The sequence below is a fragment of the Mauremys reevesii genome, linkage group 2, assembly GCF_016161935.1.
Source record: "Mauremys reevesii isolate NIE-2019 linkage group 2, ASM1616193v1, whole genome shotgun sequence".
Lineage (NCBI taxonomy): Eukaryota > Metazoa > Chordata > Testudines > Geoemydidae > Mauremys > Mauremys reevesii.
The window spans coordinates 30,717,434-30,737,587 of record NC_052624.1 but is presented as its reverse complement, the minus strand read 5'-3'; the positions used below and the strand labels follow the sequence as shown (position 1 = coordinate 30,737,587).

The 20,154-nt window shown below is 41.7% G+C and overlaps 1 protein-coding gene across 3 annotated transcripts in view; it reads left to right on the top strand.

Moving 5' to 3' along the window:
• The window catches only part of SVIL (supervillin), a 223,454-nt gene that overhangs the window by 76,199 nt on the left and 127,101 nt on the right, over positions 1-20,154 (top strand). The window lies entirely within an intron of this gene.

Genomic DNA, 20,154 nt, shown 5'->3' with positions numbered 1-20,154 from the left:
ATTTGGCTTAGTCCTCGGAGGTTGGAGAGCCTGTAGTTTTATGTGGATAAATCAAGTGATGGATGGAAACACTAAAGGCAGATCAGGGAACTACATTGTCGAGGACTTTAGGCGGCTGAGGACATTTGAAAGAAGAGTTTTGCTAATAACTTTCTTCCCAAATATTTCAGAAGCAGCACTTGGAATATAGCTTTTGCATATCTACTCTATTTGGCACCCACATGCCATAGGAAAGCACCGTTCTAAATTTATCTGTCTCTGAATCATCTTGGCTGCAGATGTTCTTGCCAAACTTGCATGTTGATGTTTGGTAACTTGAGTGAGGTGTAATTTTTGTTTTCTTAGCACCTGAATGTTTTATGTGGTTTGGAAAGAAATTTTTAGCTGGAGTGAGAAACTTCTCCAAAATAGTGCAATGGAAGTCTAACTCTTACTGTTGGCTAGAAGGAGTTGCAATAGTGTGAAGACTTTTTTCTTTTTTCCTATATAAAACCAGACAAGCAGTTTAAAAAAAAAAAAAAAAAACAGGATTTTGAAGTAAGTACACTTCTTTCTAAAAGCTTGAAAGCAGATGTTTAAAAGCCAGTTGTTTTGAGAGTGTTTGAAGCTTTGTCAGGTTGAAGTGCGAGTAGTTTTTTCCAGCCTGTGCATGCCAGTCATTCAGTCTTCCTTTGAGGCATTTTTATTCTTGTGGTTCTCTTTAAACAAAGAGTTCATTTCACTATGGATGGAAAGTCTGTCACTGACTGGATTGTATGTGAAGTGTATTTAGAGTGTATTAACCTATAATACCAATATCTCAAATTGGGATAGGAATATTATTTAAGTAAAAGGTATTTCAGTGTGTTCTCCCCCTCTCCCCCACAATATTTTGTGGGAGGTGTTGTAAAACCAGTACTTAAATGTATTATTTGAATCTGACAGAAGTCCTACAGTAGCTTAGATGAGATACAACAGCTGCATTTTAACAATTGATAGACTTGGAAGTTTACTCAGAGTACTCATCTCCAACTCTCCAGTTTCTGCTCTTTTCACATGTTCTCTGGCTTTCTCCATTAAGTTACCTTGGGAGAAAACTGGTTTCACATTAATTCTTGACCACCAGTGCAGCATTATTAGCTGCTGAACCTTTACGGCTTTTCTTTCCTTGCTCCCAATATGCCCCCTGATGTTCTACCTTAACTGGTTTAGAGACACTAATTTACAAAACATCCTGTGAAGGAAATATAAATACTTATCCCCCATTTTAAAGATGGAGAAACGGAGGCAAGCAGTTTCCCAGGAGCTAGTGATCATGAGTTCATCTCTCAGTTCTGTACTTGAACTGAAAGACCATAACCTTTCCTCAAACAGCTCTAAAAACTTGTTCCCATAATATACCCACTATCACTTCATGAGCTTGTGTTCTCTTCAGGTGTTTCACTATACAGCGTCAAATGGACCAGACAGCTAGCTTTTATGTATTAAACTGTTAACAGTCCTCTTTCATCCGTTGGTGAGTGGAGGTAAGACATTTTTATAAAAAAAGGTTTTGTTGTTTTTTTGTATGCACTTGAATGCCCATTGAAACCTATGCACGCAGTCTAAGTCTGTCCAGTATATTACAAAAAGATGGAAACTCCTCAGTACCAAAGTTGTGGCCTTAGTCACATGCTGTATCAACCAATCATCCTTCAGACACCATGTCAGCTCGGTCTCTGACAATCAGAAGTTAGTTGTGTTCCCAATGTCTTTACTATCTTATCTCACTAAAACTCTTGTAACTCTTTTTTATAAAATAATTCCTCCCCTTATCAGTTGGTTGATTAGGTTTGGAATTTAATAGGAGCATATTCTAAAACTTTACCTCGTCACGTAAGTCAATTATTCCTTGTCACCTGCCACTGAGAAGGAAGGTTGGTAATAAATCCTATCACTATATTAACATAACTGTACTGGGCACTTATAACCACAAATTGAAGGATGAAGAGTGCTTTTGGAAAATGTCTCATCTGCTTCTGAACCTACGTGGTGGTTTTGGGCAGGAGAATTGGGACTAACCCTTCTGTGAATTAGGAATTTACAGGGCTACTGCAACATTCAAACATACATGAGGATGTGGTAAATCTTCGGTATCAGTTCAAATCCAGGGTTACCATCCTGTAAGAACAGGAGGACTCTGCTAGAATCCTTAACCTAAGCTCAAATGCACTAAAGATGTAGCTGGATATTTTAGGAAGCATTTTGGTTAATGAAAAGTAACATTATCGGCCCCTCTTCATACAATGAATTCTCAAATTACTAGGATTTGGCAATTAACCAATCCCCACCACAGATAACAGGGAAAATAAAGTCATTCTGTCGAGCATTAATAATTCTACTTTTTAGAAGTACTCTTTTTCCTCTGTCACATTCCTAGCAGAGACGTAGTCTGTGTATGAGTATTTTGAATTAGGAGCTGCCTTATTCAGGTAGGACTACAGGTATGTAGCTGTGGCGTTCATGCAAAACTCCTAATCCTGGTACTATTGGGGGCGAGGGGGAGGAGAGGGAGGTAACTTCCTTATCTTTAATCCTTTAAAGATGTCCAAAGAATTCTGTCTTCAATTCATTATGCAGAAAAGAAACATTACAGTATGAACTTGATATACACTGAGCCTCTGGGATTCTCGCTAAGAAAAAGTGAAATGGCATTTCTCCTTTGTTTTACTTATTGCAAAAGTATGATGGACCCAGTCTGTTGTAGTGAGATGTCAAAAATGCTATAGTTGAGTCAGAGGTTAAGAGTCACTTGCCACCACAGAGAATTAAGGTGCATTCTGCAATCACAATGGCTTTATTTGTGAGGAGAAAGAATCTGTGTATTGTTTAAAGAGAGAGCATACGGTATGTTGTAAAAGCAAATTGGTCCAGCAAACACATCATTAAGCATCATGAGCTGACGTTGTTTTCCTCTGGAGATGCATGTTCTCCAAGTGGTGGTGTGAAGGCTTTTTTAAAAAGCCCAGGACATTTGCTTATGCACATTTGTGTTCTCACTGATTTGTGGAATTTATATTTTGACATAGGAAAACTCACTACCTTCATTTTTTTTTCCTTATAGAACAGGTCCACCAGACCAGTTCATCCAAGTGAATTTTAATATGAAGAATGTAGCTAAAGAAATGAAAAAATACTGCCATTGTCAACCTACTTGTCCTCCTTCCCCATTAACGACAGGTTGTATATAGCATGGTTGTCATTAATTATAATTGTGATTCGTAGCTTTGGAATGCAAGGGCGTAGCTGGCTACCTGAGACAGCTCACCTTCCATAGGCATTGCTTGTGATGGAGGGTTTTTATTCAGACTGCCTTTCTCCACTGGGAAGGACTCTGCCCTCTAGCCAGAATTGAAGGGCATAATTTCCTCTTCAAGAAGCAGTAGGCAAGTTTTTCTTCCACTTTTAAATGACACATTCTTATCTTTGTGTTAACTCTAAACTATCTATTTGAAGTAACTGAAACGCTTGAAGGTCTCTGGTTTTAGTGAGCAAAGCATGTTCCAGTTGGAATCTGCCGTAAGCAGATAAAGATGCATTGGGTAACTGATGATAAAAATGCTTTGTTCAATGGAGTCTTTCAGTAGAGAAAACAGGAAAATTATACACTAAGCCTTTACTGATGGGCTTCCATTTATTAATAGTACACATTTTTTTCTTTGTAAGCTTGAATTGTTGTATCAAATCAATTTTTTAAAACTTAAATGAAAGAAAAGACATTACATATCCAGAGTGAATGAGATTTCAGTTTCTAATGCTTTTTAACGGGCTTTATTCAAGTATTTGGAGAAGTACTGTGTAGACTCTTGGTAGATCAGAGAAAACTGTGCATGCCAAAGAGCAGTGGGGAGTTAACAGTATTATTTTTATGGAGTTAATTATTACCAGATGTTCATTGTGATTATACCTGCAAAATCTACTGTTAGAAAACTACTGGCATTCAGCTGACAGCTGTAGGATCTCATTTTTTGTTTAATCACATTGGTCTCAAATGTAAGATAGCTTTTTTTGAAAAATGCACTAGATAATTTAAGGTATATTTTCCATTGTGGTGGAAATGGGGTATGAGGTGTAGTATTTCAAAATGAAATTAAACACACAAGAAGTGCTCTAAGGTATGTTCAGATTTCTTGTGCTTTACATGAGTTTTCCTTTCAAGGTCGCTCACTTATGGCAGTCTGTTCCATTAAGCCGCCAGGGAAAACCTCGAATAGTGTTGTGTATACTCTTAATTAACTAAAAAAAAATAACCTCAACCATTATATTGTACTGAAATATGAAACTTAGGAACCAGGGCTAGTATTCACTGGGGCACTGAAATGGTGGTCTCATGCTTACAACATGGGACTGGCAGTAGGGACATCTAGGTTCAATTCTTGTCACTTTTGGTGGCAAAGTCACTTAAATTGTTTGAACCTTCTTTTTCCCCCTCTGTAAAAATTGCACAAGTAACTATTACCTAACCCCTAACGTGTGCTACAAGGCTGAGTACCTTTGTTTGGAGGGCGCTATAGAAGTTCACTAATGAATAACATCTTCAATTTGTACACTTAATCTGTTAACTCTGTAACACCACTTCCCTGGGTGCATCGTCAGCAGTTGTTGAACCACAGACCTCTAGATTTAACCTCTACTGCCTCAGCTAAGGCCCAGGCATTTGGTCTCAAAGCCAGTAGCAAACTTACAAATCCCGTGATCTGGCAGCTAGTGAGGGACGGAGAGTCATGCTTTACACTTGCAATATCTCTATTGGTTTGAGTTGCTACTAGTCACATACAACACATGCTGAAAAGTTAGATGGTTCGGGGTGGGGTGAGGGCGGTTTGCAGGAAAAGGATGACATCGAACAGTATTCAGTGTGTGTTTATAGCCACACTATTTAGAAGGCATGAAGAGATGCTGGCCCAGAAACTCAGTGGAGTAACTCTAAGTGGTGTAACGAAGTTCTTAAGCTAAGGCAAATGCAATACACTGCATGTTTTCAGAATCCTGTTTCTTCATAGCTAATTTATTTCAAAATCACTTCAAGGTAAAGTATGTGTTCCTTCTTCAAGAGCACATAGCATCCAAACTGGCAGTTTGGGGGAGCAATTGGAGACACCAGACGCTGGGATTTTTCAGAAGGGCTAAACACAGCCTATTTCCTTTGCAAACCATTGGGATTTCAGCACCCAGCTCCTTGGGCCCCATTGAAAAATCACAGCCTAAAAAGTGTCTCAGATGAAGTATCCCATTTGGATGATGGCAAATTGACATTTTTTAATTAAATTTAGCCTTTGCTGCTTCCTGGGTTCTGAGCAGCATTCAGGCTTTTCAGTTCTAAAATAACTCTCCAAAAAAGTAAGTTCCATCTTGTAGCTGTAGTGCCCCATAAAATTGCATTGCAAAAACAGTCTATGACTTAATTGTTGTAGTTTAAGGGTTGAACTGGAGCTTGTCTAATTAAACACTGTAATCTTAGTTCGCTATCTCTCATCAGATTAACCATGAAAAATACTAGTGAAAAAAATTACTGTGCCTTGCTGATAAAATCATGGTCTGGTCTCACTGATTTACGTGTAGAGCTCCATAAATTAAAATATTCCAGCAATGAAAGCACAGAACAATAATGCTGTAAATTTCAAAGTTAACAATAAACATTATTGTGCTAATTGAAAATAGTAATTTAATATAGGCATGACTTTGTTTTGTCAAACTACATATGGACGTTATTAAGACAGGACAAAGTATTAGCCAGGGGGCTACCACTTTTTAATGAGTGCTCTCCTGCTATATAAAGCCCTTGCTTAGCTTCTCTGTTCGCCTGCAAAAGTAACGTTGAAATGACTGAGTAGAGCCAAGTGTAAGAGAACCATTAAACCAAAACTCTTGCTCCAAAAAAACAGAACACGACCTTTTCAGATTTTCAATAAAATGGTGCTTTCCGTAAGCCTTAAATTGGTGCACTAATTAATTAGCTAAACATCAACATTTATATAAATGTGCAGCTGCGTTTTTTTCTTTTAAAAAAAAAGACTCTGGAATGTTACTAGTTTTATTTTATGGAGAAAGTAAAAATATTTCACCTTAGGAAATGTATTCTTTCCACCGAATTGTTGCTTTTATTTTGTGTTCAGAGAGAAGGTAGTACTTTAAAGAATACTTTGGTAATGAAAAAGTACTTATGTGAAATTTATTTCAGCCTACTTGCCATTATGATCTCACATAAACTCTGTTATGTGCATGTAGCAGGAAGCCCTGTTTGCCTTTAAACCCTATGATCACATCCCTGATTAGTCATGATATTGCCTGCTAGGTGAACTCATAACATTTAATGCACAGTAATTCAAATTAAGGTGGCTGTAATGGGGTGCGCTCTATCCCTGTCCTATGATGCCCTGACTCCATCAGTATGTGGCAAGTTCATGTGAATTTATTTATATTCCCATCACCAGTACCAATACAGTCTCATGTAGCAAAATATTTTGTTTCTTTCCCCCAGAGCTAGGGAGAAAGAGGTCTCCCTTCCTTAGGATGTCAGATCATACTCGGCTCAGTTAGCCCAGGTCCTCCCTCCTCATTTCCTTCTGGTGTCCTCTTTTATGCCCCTGAGCTAATAGCTAATTGATTCATTAGCTCTCCCAGATGGATCAGCTAATTAGCTGCATATCCCCAATCAGCCTTCTCCAAGGGAACTGGTTGGTGTCTAAGTGATCAGAGTGCTGGCTCTCCTGTTAGCTTCCAGCACTCTGAGTGCTTCCAGCACTCTGTCACAGTGGCCCAACTAAAAATTAACGACACTGACACATCCCTCATTCAAAGCAGTCAAAGGTTTGCTTTTCTAATTTTAATCTTTCCTTGCTTTTGGCTGTTGGATTTATTTTTTAATGTAATACACTGCAGTCCTGTGCCAGGAGCCTGAAATCGTCAGAGTAAAGAGGAGGTACATCTTGACATTATCTACCAAAATATCTTGCTATTGCTTGTTGCTATTATATTTTTTACTTCAGTAACATTAGGGGGAATGTAATAAACACTTATCTGATTTTACAGCATTATCCTGTAGCTTTTAAATGGCAGTCACTTGCTGAAGTGAGGTTCTGAAGTAAATAGAATGTTGCCTTCAAACTTTCCAGGTTATTGTATGGCCTCTGTTATAATACTGGAAATGGATAATTGGATTCCAAACTTGATGCATCACACATCTTTAAAAGTCCAGAAGATAAAAGGACTTGAAGAAATACTGCATGATAATATAATTTTATACATTGGTAAGGCAAGAGCAGCCTTCTTACAGCTCAAGAACATCTGGAGCTCCAGAGAGCTGTCTTTGGCAATAAAGATTCGACTGTTCAACTCCAACGTGAAATCAGTCCTACTGTATGGATGAGCTGCTGAACCTGAAGACAAAACAAAACACCCCACCAGAAGATCCTTCACATTAATAAGCTTAATAGCTGATTCAGATCCATCCCCCGCTGGCCACAACCATCCATCATCCACCTTGACCAGGACCGTCCCCTCCCACAGCAGCAGAGGAAGGAAGAAGAAGGAAGGAGTGGGGGGACTACGCTGACACACACTACAGCAGCCAACAAACAGCACCAGGAGTGGAACACCACCCCCAGGGAAAAGGAAAAAAGAAGAAAAAGAACCTGGCGCGCGACGACTTCGACAGGTTGATAAAAAAATGGGCTATATGGAACCAATGAACTATACCTGGAAGAAGATAGAAGACTCTGGAGATCTGTGGTTGGTGGCCCATACCCTGGTTGGGGTGACGGGCATGAATGAATGATGATGAAAGATTACACATAGCTTTTAACCTCCAACTTGATAGTTTGACTCTTCTGGCTTGAAAAAGAGGACAACATCATCTTAGCATCCTTGTTGTCACATTATTGTTGGCACCAGGGCCGGCTCTAACTTTTTTGCAGCCTCAAGCAAAAAAAAAAACAAAACAAAAAAAAACGCCCCGCTGTAACAACCCTCCTACCGAACCAAAAACAAAAACACCCCCCCCCGAGCGCCGCTCCGCCGAACCCAAAACAACTCCCCCTGAGCGCCGCCGAACCAAAAACAAGCCCCCCCCAAGTGCTGCCCCACTGAACCAAAAACAACAAAAAAAAAAAACCCCGAGCGCAACCTCGCCAAAACAAAAACAAAAAAAACCCAAGCGCGGCCCCGCCATCCCAAGATTGGCCGCCCCTTACAAGGTGCCGCCCCAAGCATGTGCTTGGTCGGCTGGTGCCTGGAGCCAGCCCTGGCTGGCACATGAAGTCCCCAATATTAGCTTGCCTTATTTTAGTAAGTAAAGGTTTCAGAGGACAATACCTATCATGTAACATTATCTGTGGGGAAGGTTCACTAATTTGGGTCAGATCAGAGGAAGGTATTTGGAAGTTGCACAACCCACAAAAGTGTTTGATTACCATTTCAACCAGGACTTTCCTCATGACTGATTTGGTTTCTGATGGGTGACGGGATAGATCACTTGATGATTACCTGTTTGGGTTATTCCCTCTGAAGCACCTGGCATTGGCCACTGTTCGAAGTCTGGATACTGGGCTAGATGGACCATTGGTATGACCCATTATGGCTGTTCTTATGTACTAATTGGGGATTGGCAGAGCACTGTTAATTGTAGAGCTACTGGAAATGCAAAATCAAATTCCAGATTAGGAAGAAAGAAAACACTGATACCCCCAGTTACAAATATATGTTTTGGTTACTGTTGGTAAACTGCAGCTCATAATAAAGATCTGATCTACACCCAGAACTTAGATTAAACTAGCTATGTCATTCACAGGTGCAAAATTCAAACCTCTGAGAGAAATAGTTTAAGATGACCTAAATCCTGGTGTCGACACTACTAGGTTGATGGAAGAATGCTTCCATTGACCTAGCTACTGCTTCTTGCGGGGATAGATTTACTACGGAGATGGAAAATCCCTTTCTGTCACTGTAGCAAGTATCTATACTACAGCAGCATAGCTGCAGCAGTGTCACTGTATTACTTGTGGTGTAGACATACACAAACCACTGATTTTGTGGCTCATTACAACGATTTGTAACACTCCACACTGTCTGTTACCCTTAATTGCCCCTATTAATCCTTTATGAATACAATCTAACCCTTAATTGTCCACTGCATTTCAAGTGACCCTTTACAACCAGTTAGAAGAACATCTTCAGTTTGGGGACAAAACTTTGTCTAGAATTCTGAGGGTTAAAGGCAGCTACTTTGTGAATAACTAGCTGCCTCTGGACCTACAATTCAGGCTAGATTAATGTGTATATATAAAATATAAGATATAATATATATTGGGCATGAATTGGAGGGCCTAGTGTAGGTAACATATATATTTTGGCTCATTGGAACTTACCAGGTTCACTGAAGCAGGTATAAAAGCAATTGGTCTCTGCAGAAGAATTTAAATGACCAGGTGCTTCTAAATCATACCAAAGGCAATTACGTGTTTTATTAGACTTCTGTAATGGATTTGGAGCTGCTTGTAATTTATGGATGCTGTATCTTGACATTCACTGTGTGCATATATCAATTCAAATGCACCTAGGAAGAGAGGAGGTAGGCCTCTTAGCAAACACTTGAGACCATGCAAGAGGCCATTCATTTTTATGTTCTTGCTCAGCTCCCTCCTGGGCTTCTTCAGGAATGACTTGCTCCCTGTGGAGGGGGTTGGTCAAGGGATCCAGGAGATTTTAAATATCTTTTGTTTCTTGAGTGGAAGACAAGTTTTTGGGACTGTACCCTAAAATCAGCTGTGAGAAGGTCTGAAGGAGTTTAGTCCTTTCAGGGTCTCCATAAGAATGATTAGATTCTAGGTAAGATAGATATGCGAGCAGCCTTTTTTTGTCTTTTTAAAATCCTTTCTATTATGTTATGCTTTGTTCCTACTTTTAAGATTAAACAGTTGGTTTTAAGAAGGCTGTTTTGGGTCACTGTACTCCCCACTTGCCACAGGCTCCCAAAAGAAAGAACCACAGATACTGAAACAGAGTTGGATGTGCAAGATAAGAACACTTGGTAAATAAGTTACTATGGCCTAGGACCCAGTCTGAGAGTGGGGAAATCATGAATTCTGTCCCAGGAGAGGTAAAGGCATCGGAAGGGGGTGCTCTCAGTGACCCCAGACGAGGGGTCAGATGCGCAGCTAGCCCTGTGACTGTGACAACTTTCTTACTCAATAGCTTGAGATTCCTTTTTGTTCATTCTACACTGATGTAGATGTTATATCACCTACTTAGTGGTAGTTTTCAAAATACTGCTTGACTGCTTAGTATTGCAAGTAAACTTTTAATTTAAAATAAATTTAAAGTTTTGATTAGCACTCTTGAACTACTCTCTTCCCCGAAATTACTTTAATGTGCAATAGGAGACTGGCATCTATACAATATTTATGGTTGGTTCTGCTAATCCAGATCCTTAAGTTGAGTGTAATTAGAGTTTACAATTGCATCCTTCTTCTTTATCAAGCCTGTGTTCTGCTCAAGTTGAGTGGGCTTGATTCCAAGGGGTACATTACCAGTTCAGCTGGGCTTTAATATATTCAGCTAAGTACAGTCTAATTGGTGGTGGTTCTGTTCCTGTGACTTTCTGACCACACTATCTGTAGATGGTCCAACAGGGAAGACAAGCTCAGAAATTAAGCTGTACACATGAGAAAATGCTTACATAATTCAGGTACCTGACTCAGGCCAATGTGGCTGCATCATTCTGTATGCTGTGGGATGACCTGCCTCAGAGGGACCAGACTCCGAAAAACTGAGGCCAGCATCCCATACTCTTCCATTTAGCTAGAGTGCCTTCCTTCATCTCTAAGGACTGACAACTCAACTCAAATTTGGCCCTATTTGCAGCTTAGGTTTTTGCTCTCTAGGTTCTAAGGGCTAGAAACACAGTTCTGCAAAGCAAAACTTATTCTTGAGCTCTTGCAGTGGGAGCAGCAAACTCAGCTTTTACTTCATGATCTCGGGAGGAGTAAATTAGGTTAGGCTTGTTTCCAGGGCCTATGGAAGCTGCATTTCAGTTTAAAGCAGACCTTATGTTTGGAGAAGGATCAGCCCCAGCTTCCTAAGGATTACATTCCTTATGGAAGCCTACAGGCTGCTTGTGATTTTTTAGGTCTCCTTTTGTTCTGGAAAGGACAATGGGGATGGGCTTTTATGGGGAGTGGGGAGGCACTGGTATTACCCGCATACTCTAGGGCACCCCACCTTCCCCCTTCCGTGGGCTTGAGATGTAACCCAGTCAATTTAGGCACCCCCATCCTTTCCCAGTTCCTAGGGTACAGGACATAATCTTCTGCGGGCTTGCAAGGTCTTTTTACCAGTGAAAGAGCCTTGCACAGTAATATCCTTAACCTCTACTTATTAACAGTTTCCAAAACAGAATACACACGCTAACCATACAATGCTCACCACTCCCAATAAGGCAGACAAATTTTCCTGGTGACCATTTAGGATCAGGTTGTCCGGGGACTCCAGCTTCTGCATGATATAGTTGGCAGGGTGTTGAGGTCTGGCAGCTCTGATCTTGGGCTGTGTCCTGAAGTTAGATTCCAAAGAACTTCCTTTTGGACCCCAGTTTATATAGTTAAACTTGAGTCCTGCTTACCTTTATCGTAAAGTACTACAAAACAGTATTTTTCACCAATCCTAGCCCATTATGAAACAATTCTTTAAGCGATCCTACCTCACCACCTTAGTTGATTTTAAATCTTGCAAAATTAGTTATGTAACAGACAGAAACAATTAAAGAATCAGAGAGATAGAGAAACCATATAGATAAACAATAGAGAAGTAGAGACCATAAAGGGAAAACAATAGACATCTAGATTTCACAATCACACCTGTTGATAAGTCATTCCTTGCCAGACCGAATGCTATCAAACAAAGTTTTTCCTAAACATCTCAAGATCTGTTTCTTTATCTGATGTTGGTGGGTACTGTTAGGACAGGAGGGCCTTCTTAACAGCCTGATATAACACTCTTTGTTTTGAAGCAATTGAATGTGAGGATGAGACTTTCTGCTGCTTAGCTCATGGCTGCTACTGTCCTAATGTGGCTGCAGAAAAAGGCCTCAGACCTTACACTGGAAAAGGCAGAACAAATCCTTGCCAAGTAGGGTGGTCTCGCACAAGGGTAAATTGGAAATACTGTAATTTACCGGAGACTTGTCTAGATTGCATCCGTGAGGATTGTCTAGAACGGGTTTCCAAACTTGGTTCGCGGCTTGTTCAGGGTAAGCCCCTGGTGGGCTGCAAGATGCTTTGTTTACCTGAGTGTCCGCAGGTATGGCTGCTCGCAGCTCCCAGTGACTGTGGTTCGCCGTTCCGGCCAATAGGAGCTGCGGAAAGCGGTGGCCCAGCAGCTCTGCTACAAGCGGCTGAACCTGTGGACACTCAGGTAAACAAAGCATCTCGTGGCCCACCAGGGGCTTACCCCTGAACAAGCCGTGAACCAAGTTTAGGAATCCCTGGTCTAGAAGCAGAGTAAGACGACCTTGTTCTTAAAGTTCTCTTTGAAACTTTCTATCTCTCTACAACCAGATCCTACAGCAAGATAACTGGTCTGGTGGCTGCAGAGGTGAATCATACATATTTGAAATTGGCCAAGTGACTTGCAGAATTGCGTTACGTTTGTTATAACTTAACATAATTGATTGTCCTGTATCATAGTAGTACATGTCTTGGACTTTCTGGTTTGACTAGTAGACTACTGATGTATCAGTCACAACGGATACCCCTTCCTTTCAAACAAACTCCCATTTACACCTGAGATCTTCAACATAGGCCTTGTCAGGTCAGTCCCCCAGACCCCTGTCCTATGCTGCTGGCCTCCATTTAGAGTGATTGGTCCTAGATTTTACTTGCAGCCCTCTACCTTTCTCTCATATGAGGGTTCCCCCCGCCTCCCTCACACAATGTGAATATTCTACCGGTTAGATATGGAGGTCACTTTAAATATTACCTTTACCAAGAAGACATTTGGGCAGCAGTGGGAAATTGGACTCTTCCGAGTCCAGGCCTCATTAGTGCTTTGGAAATATCTCAAGTATCTCCATTATAGAAAAATGAATGCTGACTTTACTACCTGTTTTTTGGACGCCTTCTATGCCAGGCCAAATTTTGGCCATATTTGTTTGCACAAAAGCTGAACAAACTTGCATTGTCTATAAATTGTTTTAAATTAGCTTTCAAAGGTGACTGAGCTAGTAAACTGAGGGCAGGGAAATGAGGATCACAATTCTACACTGTCTTGGACTGCCCATCTGTTGGCAGGTAAGAACTATAGTCAAACGTCTGTGCGGTAGAAATGGTATGCTACTTAGCTTTCAACATTTTTTTCATGTCAACTTTGCAGTGACATTAGGAGGATGGCTACTGAAAGTTTAATTTAAAAAATCTCTGGATTAGCACTTCAAGTGTAGTTTAAATTTCACTGGGTTCACAAACTTGGCTTCTTATTACTGATAGATATCAAGGGCAAATCCTTTGTTATTTGAGCGGTCTCTTATATCAAGTGACAACTATGCTGTTTTTTCTCTGTCCCATACTGCAGATAGCTGCCCTATGCAAATCAGAAGTTTGCATAAATTTAAATAGTCCATGCCATTAAATTCAAAAAAGCAGCAGAGCTGGCTTAAAAATTAGGAGCTGCTTTGAATCCCGACTCTGTAAAGCAGCGTTTTGTAAATTAGATCATGGGTGATATGTTGTGTAACTTAATTTTAAACTTGTTCTAAGTGCAGTACTGGATGCTACTATTGTGGGCAGTGAGAAATAAATGACTGTCATATGAGTTATCATTTCAGTCCTCTTGATGTGCAAGCAAAAACTACTCAGACTCCCATAAATCTTCTTGGTGTTGAACTTCATGGAATGTGTCACAAACTTTATTTAGCTTCTGTAATGTACCAGTTTCCAGCAGGCTTGTAGCATGTATTGGAGTAAGCTGGGTATGTAAAACAACTGTCTGAACAAATCTCTCAGAATTCTTATGTGAATTATTTGGATTTCAGAAGGGTGAAATCTGCTCCCATATGTGGAAACAGCCTTGAAAATTTCTTTTAATTCAAATGATATGTAAAGGGAGTGAAATAGGACATAAGGGGGAAAAACTAGTTTTAAAAGCCTGTAATAGATTAACCCATGTGAAAGAGGCATGTCCAGGAAGGAGATTAATGTGTGATACTGAGATGTCTGCTGCTTCTGCTAATTGTGTAAATGACCTAGCTGGAAGGACCAACTACAGGCTAGATAAATTTTCTGACAGCATAAAACTGGGTTTGTAATAAGCACACAAAGCAAACAGCAAGTATAATGCAAAGGATTGGAAGTGGCATTGTCACTGGATTTGTATAAATCCCTGGAAATGTAATGTTGGCAAATTAGTATTAATGAATAGGCCATTAAAATTAAAAGAATCTTGAGGGGTAGTGATGAAAACTCCAGAGGTAATTATAGCGATGGCAAAATACTAGGCTATCTAGTTTAATAATTACCTTGTCTAGGAAACCATGATGAGATTATACTGTGTGGGAAAGCCTTACTGGGAAGTTATCTGTTCTTTGCTTTTTATAGATGGATCCCTGAATTAAAAGTATATCCAGTATAGAGAAATTACGTGCTTACTTCCATCTGTTAATTAAACAGATCTCCATTTCAAGTGCTGAGACTGACCTTTCTTTTGTTCAGTTTTTGTGTAGATCACAACTGCTGGTTTGCTGGCACAGGGTATCTTTGGATGAGGGAAGGGACATAGAGTGGTTACCCTCATAAAAAAACTGCCAGTTGTGTTAAATAAATAGACCTCCGTATCTGTGCTAATCAGTAGGGTAAGAGAATACTGCAAATACTAGGGTAACCTCGGATAAATATAAAGGCTAAAATTGTACATTGGAAGGATGCCACAGCATATAAAGGATTGATTCCCTTTCAAAGAGATGAAGTTACCAATACTTTGCTCGTTAACAATATTAAATGTTCCTTTGAAAAAAAAACAACTGTATGGAGTCTAAGGAGAACTACAGATTCACAGTTTGTATCCATCCCCTGGCAAATAAAAGTTAATGGAAGCTTCTATAACTTGGGTATAATATGTTTTGATGTTTGGGTTCACCCAGGCCATTAAGGGGTTGGTCATCATCTGCCTTGTAATCCTAGGTGTCTGGTGGCTGTGCCACTTCGGTGCAGGCATGGACCCCAACAGCCTGCCAGCACCCCAACAGCCTGCCAGCACCCCAGGCACAGGCCTCACCCTGGCTTTGCCCAAGCTGATTACTCCTTGCAGGCTTAATTTAGTATCCCTCTGGCTCTGAATTTGCCCCCAAATCATCCTACTGCGGGGACAGTCCCTTTCACGGGACTGCCACAGAGACAGTGTTTAGGTTTGCAGCCTTTACAGAAGCAGTAATCCACTCCAACCTGTTAGCTGAACTTACACAGCACTGATGATTTTATAATGAAAGCAAAATAAGTTTATTAACAAAAGTGGATTAAGTGATACCACGTAAAGAGACAAAGGTAAAGATGGTTACAAGCAAATAAAAGTGAAAACATCCATCTAAAATTCTAAAACTTAATCTAGCAAGATACAGTCTTTGTTCAAGATGTTTTCTGTCCCTGAGTGTCCTTTCCATCATTTACTGGCCAGGACACATCACAGAGATCAAATCGCTTGGGTTTTTTTGTCCCCTAAGGTGAAGGATAAAGATAGAATCTCTCCGTTCCTTATATCCCCAAAGGGATGTCTTTGTCTGAAGCCCTATTGGGCATTCAGTCTCCCGAGTCTCTCTCTCAGAAGCAGAAGCCATATTAATTCTCTCTCTTGAGTTCAGGATCAGGATAACCCCACTGGTTTAGCTCGATGGTTTTGTTTACTAATATGTACATTGAGGTAAACTCATATTCCTTTGTCCAGAACAGACCTGTTTATCACCGTTACCCAGGCTAGGCTGTCTGGTCTAGAACGTGTTCTAGTAACATCATACAGAGGTAATTTATAACTTCATTTATAACATTAACACATTCATTGTGCAATATTAATAACCAGCATGTTGTTAGCTTTCAGCTGATACCTCACAAGGCATATTTCATAGTAGTGTGCAAGGTGTGACGGGGTCACATATGCTTTTGTATTTCTTTTTTTTTTTTTTATAAAATAAATATAAATGGAAACTTAACTTTGGAACAAATGCTGAAGCAAATCCCTACTGGTAAGACTTGCATTTGAAATGTGGGTAAACATGAAACATTTGAACATTCTTGAGTAGGTGAAGTCCAAAATGTAACGAACCTTTAAAGTTTGTTAGCACTGAGCTGTTGCCAAGCAGTTTATAAATTTCCACAGGTTTTAGGATGGGAGCGAAGAAGGAACACACCATTTTGACACTCAAAAATTAAAGCTGTCATATATTATAGCTTTATAATGACAATGAAATGCCTCTGAAATCCTGGGGGGGAAATATTATGGTCTGAAAAAAACCCTGTAAAATTAAAAACAAGCCAAAAGAACCCTGAAGGCTTGGAGGCATTTAAACCGTTCTTCCAACTTGATTTCAAATTGAAAACAACACTTTTAGAAATGACTCTTCAGCCATTGACTTCAACAGATAAGCTACATACCCATGAAGATTTAAAAGCGCTCTGTTAATTTAGCATATGAACTATTAATATAAACCAAAAGAGAAAATAACCATCACAGGAACTCTCCCACCAGCGGATAACATGCAACTGAAACCTACTGCCAGCTGGTCAGTTCTACTGCAGTGTTGGGGGAATGGAGAAGACATTAGTTCAGTTCTGTCAGCACCAGGGTACTGAGGCACCAGGAGACCAAAGAGGATAGGCCTGCTTATTAGGGAGATGTCCTGAGGCAAGTATGCAATGAGTTCCACAGCGATGGTCTGCCAGTTCTGAAGACCATTTATGTGGAAGGCTTTTTAGAAATAATCTGGTTGTGCACAGCAGTGGTGGCTATCCCAGAAAGTGCTAAACTAGGTGAGAAGCGTGTGGTCCTGCCTCCCTGTTAATCAAATCAATCTTCAGAAGAGTTAGGTCATTCACTAGCAATTACCCATAGAAACTATTCACCTTGTTTGATGCTTCTTACCCAAGAGGGCACTTACCTTTATAACCTTTGATTTATGTGTTTCCAATTCCTAATTTTAAAAATAAGGAATAAAACCAATTTGATTTCTTTAAGGAATAGGGTCTCCAACTGTGGTTTGGGGCTGTGCCATCAGCATATGGGGTTGCAGGTCCATTGGCCCAGATTGAGCTTGAGATGATGCCATCTGTACCCAAATGTGTCCAGACCAGCTCCACAAATGCTGCATCAGGAGGGCACTGTCTTGATCAATAAAATGGTGGCCTCCTGATGGTGTAACCTCACACATAAGTGAGTGCGAGGTCACGTGTGGAGGCTGCCAATTTGTAGTAGTTCAAAATGGTGGCCCCCTGGTGTGGCATTTGTGGAGCAGGAATGGGCATTGCAGATGTCAGTTTGGCTATTTGCACCACCTGTCTGTGGAAGCATCCAGCTGAGGGACTTGAGTGCAGAAGATCCTTTTCTGTGGCAGCCACCTCATCAACAGAGCATCCTCTCTGCTTGAGCTGGTAGGAGCCTGTGCTAGCTTTTTCTGAGATGAGAATCTGCAGGGCTTGTAAGCTCCTTAAGGCAGGGTCTATATCTTCTTTTATGCCACCCTGAGTACCTTGCTGATGGATTTAAAAAAAAAATCATTGCAGGACTTGTTTCTGTGCTGCCTTAGTATCACTCCATAGGGCCTTTCTAAGTCTTGGCCTCATTTACTTAACATTGAATTCCTCTTTCTGATTTGCGATAAGAGGCACAACACACTCATTTTTATGCAGAGTATCCACTTTGGCCTCCAGCGGTGAGTCTAATGATGCAGGAGTGAATGAAAAACAAGAAACATGTTCACAAGTATGGCCAGGCTTTCTTGGGGCTTGGCTACACTTACAAGTTGCAGCGCTGGTGGAGGCTTTCCAGCGCTGCAATTAACACCCCGTCCACACTTGCAGGGCACAACCAGCGCTGCAACTCCCTGGTTGCAGCGCTGGCTGAAAACCCATCCCGGCAGGGGTATAAGGAGTGCAGCGCTGGTGACACCAGCGCTGCTCAGCAGGTGTGGACACTCACCAGCGCTTTACCTGTCCTCCAGGGAATAAGGAGCTATCCCAGAATTCCTGTTCAGCCACTCTGCACATCAGTTTGCACTCTACTGCTCTTGCCTCAGGTGACCCGCCCTTTAAATGCCCCGGGAAATTTAAAAATCTCCTTCCTGTTTGCTGCAGCCAGGTGTGGAGTGCAATCAGTTAATCAGTTACAGGTTACAGGTAACCATGCCTCCACGCTGCAAACGAGACCCAGCATGGAGCACAGTTGAATTGCAGGACCTCATCAGTGTTTGGGGTGAGGCATCTGTTCAGGCACAGCTGCGCTCCGGCCGTAGGAATTATGATATCTTTGAGCAGATAGCAAGGGACATGCTGGATAGGGGCCATCAACGGGACGCACTACAATGCAGGGTGAAAGTTAAAGAGCTGGAGTGCCTATTACAAAGCCCGCGAGGGTAATCGCGATCCGGAGCTGCTCCCACGACCTGCCGTTTTACAGGAGATGGACAAGATACTTGGGGGTGACCCCACTGCCAATCCCAGGGTAACGATGGACACTTCTGAGCAGGCTGGGGGACAGGAGGAGGAGGAGGCTGCGGGGAGAGGAAACCGCGAGTGAAGCTCCTGGGATGGGGAAGAAACCGCAGATTCCTGGAGGCATGCAGCCAGGAGCTCTTCTCAAGCCAGGAGGAAAGTACCCAATCGCAGCAGCCAGCAGTTGCAGAAGGACAAGCAGAGGAGCGGGTACCGTAAGCGGCTTTTATTTTCTGGGTGGAAATGTTTCTGGAGAGGAAGGGGGTTATGGATGCATGCATGGCAGCGTCTAGATGTGGAATAGCCCGTTGATGTGGTCTATCACGTCGCGTAATCTGCTTCAGTTCTCTCAGCAAAAGCTTCATCCAGAGCGTGGGCAATATGCCTGCGCAGGTTTATAGGCAGAGCCACTGTGTCCCTTGTCCCAGTGACGGTGACGCGTCCGCGCCACTCTTCGGCCAGTGGGGACCATTTCTGAACACAGGCACGCCTGCATAGGGTCCTGGGCGGAATCCACATTGCTCTAAAAGAGCCCCCGCTGTTCCCTAGTGACTGCAGTAGGGAAACATCTTCCAGGATTAAGTCCTGTGAAAAATGTTGGGAGACTCTTTAGTGAAGAGATAGGAGATAAGATCACCCCTGCATCTGCATCTTCACTCAACCCCTCTAGCACTCCAGATTACCCAAGCAACCAGCTCCCCTCTCACTCAAGCCCCTCTTCTCCTATATAAGTAAACACTCCTCACTCACCATTTCGTGGCTTCTGTTGTGTTTTCCTTTTGGGATAAAGAATGCAAGTGAGAACTTGCAAGTGAGAACTCCTCAGTGTAACAATTCATGTCTGGAGATAGTGGATACAATGCTGCCCGTGTTAAATGTTGTCATTTCTGTGTCTACAGTGACCTTGACTGGACTGCCCAGATGTTCAACATCACAGAGGCTTCAAAATTTGAGAAAAATCCCGAAAGAGCAAAGAGGACATGCTGAAAACTGTTCTTCAGCACTCTGCTACAGAGAGAAAAGAATTGAAGGAGTGGCGAGAGAAAGAAAGCAGGACCCGCAAGAGAAATGCAGTGGCCAAGAGGAAAAGCACGGAGCGGCTGCTAAGCATCCTGGAGCGCCAAGCGGAGTCTATAGAGTCACTCGTTGCCATGCAAGCAGAGCACTACCGTGCTACTCCCCCACCCGCCCGTCCTTTGTGCCTTGTGCCCCAATGTCAGCTCAAACCACCTTTCCCCAGCATCCAGGCTCTTACCACCACCAGCTGCCTCCAACACCTGCGTTCCCCAACCAGCCCTGATACCTACCACCACCCTTACCCTCTGCATTCAACCCCATCACCATGCAGTATATGAACCCTGAAGTGCAGGATTCATTAAACAGCAATCCAGACATGGCATATGCAAACTTGTGACTGTACAGTTCACCAACCCACACCATTGCCCTCTTGTGTTAA